Genomic DNA, 11937 nt, shown 5'->3' on the forward strand with positions numbered 1-11937 from the left:
CCAGGGCCTCAGGGAAATACTGGGGGCCAGGGGCTCCATGCAGTTGGCCAGTGTTTCTTGCATACTGTCCCCTCCTGCTATGGGCTCATAAAGTATTTTCTCCCCTGACCAAGGGATCCAGCTTGGTTTGAGCCAGAGGAATGATACAGTAATTAAAGGAACCCATTTTCATAGAGCAAGTGATTTTCCCCCACCACTTAAACTGTTTTTTTGTTTGTTTGTTTTTAATTTTATGTTTTTTTATGCAAAGGGGCTTTTTTCCCTACTTCAGCATTCTGCTTATAATAGGGAAGCAGTGGAGGAATGGCCCCACTGGTTAAGAGCTGCAATTTGGCAAGGCCCCACTGGGACTTAATCTCAATCAATCTATGTACTCCCTGAGAAACAATTTTGGTCCAAATTCAATTCTAAACTTTGGGTTGAAGCCCTAAAAAGGAAAGTCAGATCTGAGGGATCCAGGCAACAGGCACAATGTAAATGGGCGGGACTAATTCCTGGCAATGAAGGTCTCACTCCATGGAAGGAGGCCATGCTTCATGGCATAGATAATGGCCAGGGAACCCAAACTTTGCCAACAGTAGGGAACATGGAGGTATAGGTGAGTGTGGATAATTCCTGTTCTCTAGGCCCTCCCTGCTTCACAGGTGCAGGCCACAATGGCACCCTTGGTTGGCATCCATCTAAGAGTACCAGGGCTCGGGGAAAAAAAAGACAAAAGAGATAAATGGGAAAGCCCATTTTCTTTCTCCTCACATCCCAAGTTTTTGCTGAAAGAGGGAAGGGACATGATTCCCCATTCTTTCAGAATGGGCAATCGACTGTCTTCATCATCTTCAGTCTATATTCATCTGGAGTGTATCCTGGATCACTGGGACTCCTTTGGCCCTCAGACTCTAAAGAAAAAAAGATGCCTTTAGCCCTTTGTAAAAAGATTTGGCCAAATAATGATCTGCAGGAAGGAGTGCCTTGGCCTCAGGAAGGAACCATTAAATTTGATAGCATCCTGCAGTTAGACGTTTTCTGTAAACCTGAGGGCAAATGGTCTGAGGCCCCATATGTGCAGCATTTCTTTACCTTGAAGGGTAGTCCAGACCTTTGCTCACAGTGTAGGATTGATCCAGCCCGCCTGTTTGCCACCTCAGGAGAGGCTACAAGGGACAATTCCAAGAAACTAAAGAAATGAAACTGAGTGGCACCTCCAGCAGGGGAGCCAACTCCCTCTGGTCCTGCCCCTCCAGGTCCACCCTGTCCTCCCTATCCAGTTTCTCTCTCTCACTTGCCCACTCCTAGAAATCCTCACTGAAGACAAGCCCCAGTCTTACTCTTACCCCTCCAACAGGTGCCTGGTGAACTTGGCTCCAGTAAGGTCCAGGTCCCATTCTCTCTACAGGACTTAAGGCAAATTAAGGGGGATCTTGACAAGTTTTCAGATGATCTTGACAGATATATAGAGGCATTCCAGAATTTAACCCAAGTATTGAAATCTCCTGGAAAGATGTTACGTTACTTTTGAATCAAATCCTGACTAACACCGAGAAGCAGGCCACCCTGCAGGTGGCAGAGAGATTTGGGGATGAGATTTGTATTACATATAGTGTCAAGAAAGGGCCTGAATTTTATCCAACTGGAAGAGAAACAGTACATCTGGATGACCTTAAATGAGATCCCAGTGATGAGATGGGAGAATGAAGAGGAGACACTTTCAGGAGTGCATAATGGAGGGATTATGTAGGATTAGAACTAACCCTCTCAAATATACCAAACTGTCCATAATAGACCAGGGATTGGATGAGAACCCCACTGCCTTCCTGGAAAGGCTGAGAGGGACCTTAGTAAAACACACCTTTCTATCTCCTGATTCAGTAGAGGGACAACTTATCCTAAAGGATGAATTTATTATGCAGGTAGCCCCTGATATCAGGAAGAACCTGCAGAAATAGGCCCTGGGACCAGACAGTATTTTAGAGTACCTACTGAAAGTGGTCACCTTGGTCTTTTATAATAGAAATAAGGAGGCCCAGAAGAGAAAAAGGCAATACAGGAAAGAGGCAAAGGCTTTAATGGCCATCATGCAAGCCCACAAACTTCACAATTCCCAAGGTGCACCTATTCACTGCTACAGATGTGGTAAGCCAGAGCATTTTAGGAAGGGTTGCCCAGGCATCATGAGGAACCCACCTGAACCACACATAATGTGGCAGGACTGCTATCTTCTTAGGGGGTGGTCTCTGGCTAATGGACAACTACCTCCTCAGGTATCAAGCTCTGCTATTAGAGGGATCTTCAGTCCAATTAAGAACCTGTCTCTTCTTTAATCCAGCCACCTTCCTCCCAGAGGAAGGTGGGGAGCTTGAACATTACAGTGAACCAGTAGTAGTACAAACCTATGGGGTCAGAGAGGGCCTCCAGGAAACCCCCCTAGAGAACCCAGACTGGATTCTCTTTACACACAGAAAGTCTTTCGTAGAACAAGGGATCCACAAAGCAGGGTATGTGATAGTTACTGTAAATGATATTGTTGAGAGCATATCTCTCTCCTCAGGTACAAATGCTTAACTAGCCGAGCAAATTGCCCTCACAAGGGTGCTTGAATTAAGCAAAGGGAAAGCAGTTAACATTTAAATTGATTCTGAGTACGCTTTCCTAGTCCTCTATGTCCATGCCACTCTTTGGAAAGAAAGAAACTTCCTTACAGCTAATGGATCTCTCATTAAATACCATCAGGAAATTAATAGATTATTATCCTTGGTTTTCTTTCCACAGGAAATGGCAGTAATACATTGTAAAGGCCATCAAAAAAGGATGGATGAAGTAGCTGAGGGAAATAGATTGGTGAACCAAGTAGCTAAATCAGCAATGAGAAGATCCCAGATTTCTGATCCACTCGAAGCCCCGCTGACCTGGGAGGGCCCCATAAGAGAAATAAAACCTCAAAATTCTCCTGAAGAAACAGAATGAGCCACCTCTTGAGGATACATCTTTCAGTCCTTAGGATGGCTATAATTGGAAGACAGCAAGCTTCATCTACTGACTGCCAAGCAATAGAAAGTTCTTAAAAGCCTTCATCAGGTCTTCTACCCAGGTAAAAATAAAACCTATCAAGTGGCCCAGAGATTGTTCGCAGGTAAAAAACCTGATACAAATGGTTAAACAGGTAGTTAATGCTTATAAGATTTGCCTTAAAAATAATCCTCTTAAGTGACAGCTTCTTTCCCCAGAACTGAAAGGACAGGAGGCTACTCAGTGAAAGACTGGCAAGAGGATTTTACCCATATGCCAAAGGCAAGGGACATCCAGTACCTCTAAGTATGGATGAATACCTTCACTAACAGGGTAGAAGCATTTCCATGTCTGACAGAGAAATCCTCTGAGGTGATAAAGGTACTAATTATTGAGATGAGCCCTTGCTTTGCACCCCCTAAGTACCTCCAGAGCATTAATGGTCTCTCTTTCAAGGTGGCTGTCACCCAGGGGGGGTCTCAAAGGCACTAAGGATACAGTATCATTGTCATTGAGCTTGGAGACCACAATCCTCAGGAAGGGTAGAAAACACAGATGATATTATCAAAAAGCACATCAGAAAACTGTCTCAGGAGTCTCATCTCCCTTGGACAACCCTTCTCTCCATAGCCTGACTACATATTAGAAACAACCCTTAAAGATAGGTTTGAGTCCCTTTGAAATAATGTATGGATGGCCTCTTCTCCAAAATGACTTATTGTTAGATCAAGAAACCTCTGATTTGATTAAATATATAACTTACTTGGCCCATCTCCAACAGGAACTGAAACAACTGCCAAAGGCCCAATCCCTTGAACTAGGGCCACCTCCGTTTAACCCAGGAGAACTAGTAATGGTAAAGGTACTTTCTTCCCTTTCTCTCTCTATAAGTCCAGATTGGGAGGGACCTTATACTCTACTTCCTTCTACTCTTATGGCAGTGAAAGTCACTATAATAGATTGTTGGATTTATCGTAACTGAATAAAGGCCTGGGAAGCTGACAGAGTTACCTCTGTCAACCCAGAAGAACACCCAAAGTACCAATGTGAAGAGATCAGGGACCTCAAGCTAAAAATCACAAAAGGAAGTATTAATAATTAACCTCCCATGAGTTTCCTCTTTATAGTCTTGTCTATGCTTGCTGTTCTTACCTTTGTTCTGTTCTATGTCATTTTCAGAACGATTATCATATTTCATTTCTTCTTTCTAAAATCTTTCGTACTAGAGTCTCTCTTTTTAACCCCTTATTGTGCAATACACATATTTAATCCATGCATACTGAAACTCGTAAAGCTTGTTTCTTCTTGCCTAGAGGCCATCAAACTCCAAAGAGTCAGACAACTGGAGCCTCAAATGATGGCTCTCTTTTGCCAGGGACTCTTAGGTAGACGTCTGGAAGAAATCTGAATGTCATTCTCCCCAAAACAATGCCTCCCTATCAGCAGAAAGTAGCTAAGATCATTCATTATCCATATTCTAATGGCAGTTGGATGTGCCTCTTCAGAGTGGGGAAATGATGGGGACAGAGGGCAGAGAAATTTTAGGCAGAAAAGGGCAAGTCCCTGACACAACCCCATTGTCAAGCAGAAAGGCCTGAAACCGTGGCCCAAAGTGAGAAATTCTATCCCTGTTTTCCAGCTAGAATGTTGCCTTTCTCTAAACTACTCATGGCCATTCCCACCCCCATTCTGTGCCTATAAAGACCCCAGAGTCAGCCGACAGAGAGGAGAGAAGCAGGTGGATGTCAGAGACTATGGCTGGATGTCTCAGAGAAGCAGCTGACTTTAGAGGAGCAGCTTGACTTCAGAGGAACAGCTTGATGGCGTAACTTCAGAGACAAATCTGGCCTCAGATGGCCAGACTCCAGGTGAAGATGATTTACCTATCTCATCCCTGTTTTAGCTCTTCTACCCACTGAGAGCCACTTTCAGAGGCAACAAAATATTCTGCGTTTATCATTCTTTAATTCGTGCTTATGACCTCATTTTTCCTGGACACCGCACAAGAGCTCAGGAGCCATGAGTACAAATACAAAAGGCTGTTATACTGTCTCTTTGCCCTTACTGGTGAAGGACAGCTGCGTCATGGAAATGGTGGAGGGCCCACTGAGCTGTAAACACTTAAGCCATCCGTGGGTGGCAGAGCTGAGAGGGCACTGTAACATGCACCCTGGGGCTTTGTGAGTCTCAGGCACCCCGCGTGGACACTGCCTCAGGGCCTGTGTGGAGTTCACTCCCACCAGCACTCAAAAGCACTTGCTGTGGCTACTGCATCCACTCACCTGTGTGCTCCCTCCTGAGAAGGGTGGAATGCAGCAGATCTGAATGAGTGGAGCTTGATCACGCTGGCACTGAAGCAGCCAGCTGATTCCAGCACTCCAGCACTCCAGTTCTTGCTTATATGCTGCCTGCCACAAGAAATTAAGAGCAGTGGGCTGAGAAACAAAGGCACCCTATTGGAGTCCCACGTAGGGGTCAGGGAAAAATCCTGCTTCACAACCAGGCCCCACCTTCAGCATTGGGAATTACAATTCAACATGAGATGTGAGCAGGGACAAATATCCAAACTCTATCAAATATTAACTTAAAAATTAAAATCCATTAAGATTTTAGGCAAAATAGTTTTTGACGAGTGCAATGAATGCAATGAGTGCAATGTTAAAAAGTTTAAATTTGAAGAATATTATGAACATTATACATAAGAGATTCTTATGTACTACATTAAATACATTCTAAGCATTAAAATGTATAATTTGAAAGTTTTCTTTTAAATACATTTCAGGTTTGAAAATAAAAAGAAACCTATAAACCTATCAATCCAAGAGAATATTTTCTGTTTCATCTACAAGAGGAAACAACCAGAAGTGAGGCAGTTAATGAATAAAATAGTCATGTGAAAATTGCTTTTTACATAGGTAACAGGTCTTTCAAGTCTCCCAACTTGTTTGCAAATCACTAAAGGAACAGAGGTAAGAATATTGTTTTCTATTTGAATTATCTCCCATTGCAAATTTTTGCTAAATCAACCTCTTTCTGAATTCACCTGTCTACATTTCTATTTTTGTCTTTGTAAATAGTATGGAGTCCTGATATTTCATCTAGTAAGGAACAAAGCAAATACTATGAAGGCTTGTGAAATTAGAGATGATGGGAACTGTAAGTACAACTGCCTTTTTTTCACTCTTACAAAAAGAAATTGTGAGTCAGAGCACCAAATAGCACACAATGTAATGTAGAAAAGTCTCTGAACTGAAGCCTCTTTCACATTCACAAGTCAAGGCTGAGGCACCACGACCACTCAGGCAAAATCTCAGTTCTACTTGATATTTGTTGTCCTATAATGAGAGCAAGAGAAAGAAGACATGGGCATCTGTGAAACTGCGAGCTTCCGCTAACTTTTTACCTGAAACTGTTAGCTTCCATTTGCTGCCTTCAGTGTAAAATATAATTCAATATCTATATCACCATCATGTAAATAGCAACGATGTTAGTAAAATGTCAAATTACACCTAGTTTCTAAATTCGGAAATTAATTTTCCACTGAGAAAAATGCCATTATTTTCTCTAATGATCACTACATAGGAAAAGTAAGTTTGCAACTATGATGAAACAAATTAAAGCTTCTGTTTTAAGAAATCTCGATTATATAAAATTTACCATCCCCCCTTTATTTTAAAACAATGCATGCTCACAAAAAAAGAGATTTTTTAAAACATATTTTATTTCTAAAGCAGTCTTGAACTGACAGATTCCTAAATTGTATTATTATTATTTTTTTTGAGATGGAGTATCGCTCTGTCACCCAGGCTGGGGTGCAGTGGCACAATCTCGGCTCACTGCAACCTCCACCTCCTGTGTTCAAGTGATTTTTCCCGCCTCGGCCTCCTGAGTAGCTGGGACTACAGGTGCCTGCCACCAAGCCCAGATAATTTTTGTATTTTTAGTAGAGACAGGGTTTCAACATGTTGGCCAGGCTGGTCTCAAACTCCTGACCTCAGGGGATCCGCCCTCCTTGACCCCACAAAGTGCCCGGATTACAGGCGTGAGCCACCGCTCCTGACCAATTGTAAAAGTATATGTCTCAGAAAACCTTCTCTAGGTATTACATATTTTATGATAGAATTTATATGCAGAATCAAAGTTCATAGTAATTGAGAGTATACATATTTTTAAAACATCTAGAAAGTTAAGTCACAATATGTACTCCTGTAAATAATGATATGCAGAATTATTATTGTATTTCCTTTTGTTTATTTTCTGCATGTCAAAACAAACAAGCTGTAAACCCTAAAACAGGAAAGTTGAGAGCATAAAGCAAGGTTTTCTCTTTAATGTTCTCACATAACTTTAAGATGTCATAGGAAGCATTTAGCCAAAGAAAAATACTGGACATAATTTAATGCCATTGAACAAGTCCTTCCACCTCCACTCCAGTGTAAATTTTAGCTACTGATAAAGTTTTAAAGAAACAGAAATGGCTGAAATTCCACCTCAAAATTAGGGGTGAGTTAGTATTAAAGAAAAAGTCTTTAGGATATAAGTAAAATATGTTTTATAAAATTCTTTTCAATCTGTCAGTACCTTATAGTCTATACACACCTTCATTTATGTTAATAGTTTTAAAATTTGCTGTAAGAGAAGGATGTGCTTTATATTTACATGTCTCAATTAACGTATTTTTATAAATCTATATTTTATAACTTAATTACATTGTAATAAACAAATAAACATTTGAGAATCACTATTGAGATCATTTGGCCACATCATACTATCTTAGTATCTATTGACATATATACACATACACATATACGTACATATACTTTTATATAGGGTAATTCGGGATGAGCTCTCTGAGAAAGTGATATTTCGGCAGAGATACATATGAATTTAGAAAGCCTTTGAATACGTGGAATGAAAGAATTCCAGGTAGAGGATTGGCAAGGGCCCTGTAGCAAGAATTTGCTTGGTGTGGTCAAGGAAATTGAAGCAGGTCAGGGTGACTAAAGTAGAACGCCTGAGACAAAAAGATATAGAAAATATGGATATAAAGATATCTAAATTTTATAGATTTTACAGCCTTATCAGCCATAATATGGACTTTGGATTTTATTTTAAACACAATGGGAAGTCTTCTTAATGTTTTAAACATGGGAAAGATGAAATGACCTATTTTTATAGGATCACAGTAATTATAAAATATTCTACAAATGTTTAAGGTTGAAAGCAGAAAGAATATCAAGAAGGTTATTTCAGTGGTCATTTTGACTAGAGTAGTCACAGCAGAGAAAGCACGAACTAGTCAGAGTCAGCCTGTATTTCTGCATTCAGATGGTAGATTGAGTATATTTTGCTGATACAATATTTGCTAGAGTTTGAAGAGTCAAAGATGACACTGAGTTTGCTTGTCTAAACACATGATTCAATGAGGATATTTTTTCTGATTTAGGAAGAACCCAGGAGGGGCAGATTTTAGGCTTCGGCCTGATAAGCTTGAAAAACCCGTTAGATACCTGAGCAGAGACATTAAGGAGAGAAAGGTCATCATATGTATTATTTGTGAGATATCACTCACTTGCCCCTCCAGATTGGCTTTCCATGCTTTTCCAATTTGTTCTGTGCCCAATCTTCCTTTTTTTTCTTTCTCTTTTCCACTGTATATTTGTACAAATACATGGCACATGTGGAATCTTGCTACATGTATATAATGGATAGTGATCAAGTCAGAGTACTTAAGGTGTCCATCACTCAAGTACAATACAATTTTGTCAACTACAGTCACCCTACTCTGCTATCAAACAGAGGATTTATTCCTTCTATTGAACTGTGTGTTTGTACTCATTAAGAAACTTCTCTTCATCCTCCCACTTCTCCTTACTCACTCTTCCTAGTCTCTGTTCTCTATTTTTCCACTCTACATCCATGTGAACAAATTTTTTAGCTCCCACATATGAGTGAGAACATATGATTCTTGTCATTCTGTTCCTGGCCCATTTAATTTAAAATAATGACCTCCAGTTCCATCCACGTTGCTGTAAATGGTATGATTTCATTCTTCTTTTGTGGCCAAATGGATTTTTTAAAAATGTAGTGTACATATACAATGGAATTCTGTTTTTCTTTTGGTTTAGCCAGTTAGAAGACCCAGAGGGAAAAGAGAGGGAACAAGTAGAGTAATTATGGGTACTTATTATTTCTACTCCCACTAGGGTCATATCTAGCTGTAGGTGCTCATTAAATGAAGGTGTCTCCTGTTCTCAGGATAACCTTTTCCTTTTTTTCTTTTTCTTTTCTGTGTTTTTTTTTTTTTTTTTTTTTTTTTTTTGAGATGGGGTCTCGCTCTCTCTCCCAGGCTGGAGTGCACTGGTGTGATCTTGGCTCATTGTAATCTCTGCCTCCCAGTACAACGCTTTTATATTATTATTGTTTTTCAAGTTTTGGATAGTGCTTCCTTTCCTAAACATTTTGGGTCTTGAGTGTTTGTAATTCTATAGTTTTTAATCTCAGTATGCTGCATAATTTTCTATGGTTTCTCTATTTTCTGCTCATACTTCATTAAACCCTCAAATTATCCTAATTTGACAGAATGCATCTGATCTGTGATTTAACTCATTTAATACAGTACTTGGTACTGAAATTGTCTCTAGGAAACAAACCCTCCCAATAGAATTCTTGGATTGGGCGGTTCACCTATTAAAGGAGCTCAGAGATAACCACCAAGCTGGGGGGAAATGGAACATGAGATATCCATGGTAAGCAATATGATCATGACTAATCAATCAACTGGTTGTATGGAATATGGTATAGGTTCAGATCAATATACTGAGAGTACAAGTGACTATGCCACTATTGTGTTAGAAATAGTATTTATTACATTTATAGAGTCATCTAGCTTCTTAGAAAGGTGTTGAAGCGTGTATATGAAGAAAAGAGAAATTAAAAGTGATTGACATACAATTAAGCACTTCCATGGAAATTTTTAAATGTCCCTTGTCTCCTGTAATAATTGGGAGTTTCAGACTGAATCTAAGATTAAGAGATACATAGATTGTCAAATATTTCGCACTCTACAACTCTTATGTTAAAGTAAGCACACTGGTAAGGAATAAATAGGATCTTAGAACACAAGGACATTTTGGCAGGTATAGATAAGGCCAAGAATTTCAAATTTCTAAGTTTCCCTAAACCTCACTTGCCACTGGAGGCAGACTTTCTTCCCCTTTTTGAAGAAGCCAGTTCCTCCTCTGCATGGAAGTCTTTCTGTAACTTCATCTGGAGAAATGGCCTAAAAAGTTGACGCTTAGTTACCTCAGAACTACCATTGACATTCTTATTGCTGCAAGTCATTAAAGAGGTTCACCCCAGCACCATCTCTCATAAGATGTAAAGGCCTATAAGAGGAGACAACCATTAAGAAAAGATAAAGTCTCACAAAGCTATTTCTGCAGGAGCATGTGGTGCATATGCGGAGAGCAGAAGAATGATTGAGCAAGTTGGACAAAGTAGACGGCTTAATGGGACACATTTCTTGCAACAGTATTTAAAATTTAGTGAATTGAATTGAACACCTGGGAGAGGAGTAATTCATGTGCTGTGTTAGTTAATTAAGGCCTAGACTCAATATGGCCTATGGTTGAATGAGGTAAAATTTGGAACTTTCCTGGCACACTGTAGAATATTGTCCAAAGTCTCAGGAAATGGGATGTCCCTCTTCCTAACCTTAACGTGGTCTCCCTACCAGACTACAGAGGGGCTATTTATAAAACTATTTTTAGGGTGCAGGAAAACTATTGAAACATTCTTTGAAATACTGAAGGATATGACTATCCTGCTGGTAGTAACAAAGAGGCTGTTACCACCACTAGGACCACAGGGAAGTGTGGTTACAGGAAATAAGACTAAATAATGAGATGTAAAACAACAGGTGAACACTGATTATTTAAAAAGAACTGACTTAAGCAAGCTAGACAAGCTAATAATGAGAAGTTTTGAAAGGGATTTGATCACAGAAGTTATAACTCCATTGGCATGCATCGCCTCTGCACACGCTTGCCTCCTAAAACCATGGTTTCTTTTTCTCTCCAGGCCTCCTCCCAATCCTGACTTTCACAAGGTACTTGGTTTATAAGCATTCATGTTTTATTTTCCATTTTGGTGTGAGTTTTACTTTTTAAAATTATATCTAAAATGGGGATAACAATAGTCCCTACCTTATAAAGTGCTTATAAGGATTAAAAGACAAAGCACCTGCAAAGCACTGAGAACAGTACGCTCAATACATTGTAACTTGTATTAAAACTAATAGGATTGTGCCTATTATGAAAACTGCAGTATCAGCTAAATCAGTCCTTTAATGTTCACCTGAATATATCATTTCTGTTTTATCTCCACATTTATATTGATGTTGTACTCTCTGTGTCCTGAAAAACAATTATTTTCTCCACTGCTACAATTTCATATTTAGCTTCTTGTATCTAAATAAATTAGCTCTAATTCACCAAATTAGCACTTATTTTTATATTACCCACTTGGCATTTTAATTATCATTTTTTATTGGTGAAAGGATTTCTGTATTTATGGTTGCTAACTGTTGAAGGAAACCACAGTTGGACAGTTAAAAAACAAACAAAGAAACAAACAAATTAAACAAACAAACAAAAAAAACCAGATTTTATTCAGGAACTATTGCAGTGGAGGGAAAGAGATCTCAGTATAGAGTCGGGCTGAATTCCCAATATAGGATGGGCAAGTGAGGATTTATAGCCAAGAATCAGGGTGTGGATCAGCGGATGGAAAAATTACTAAGAAGAAATATCAGGCATTGGGGGAGATTCTGGTTATAAAGACCTAACAGGATTCTTGCTGAACTTAAATCAGGGTGATCAGATATCACGTGGGGAAATGTGAGGTTGTGGAACTTGATCAGATATTTAGAGGATC

This window comes from Rhinopithecus roxellana, chromosome 8, assembly GCF_007565055.1.
Source record: "Rhinopithecus roxellana isolate Shanxi Qingling chromosome 8, ASM756505v1, whole genome shotgun sequence".
Taxonomy (NCBI): domain Eukaryota; kingdom Metazoa; phylum Chordata; class Mammalia; order Primates; family Cercopithecidae; genus Rhinopithecus; species Rhinopithecus roxellana.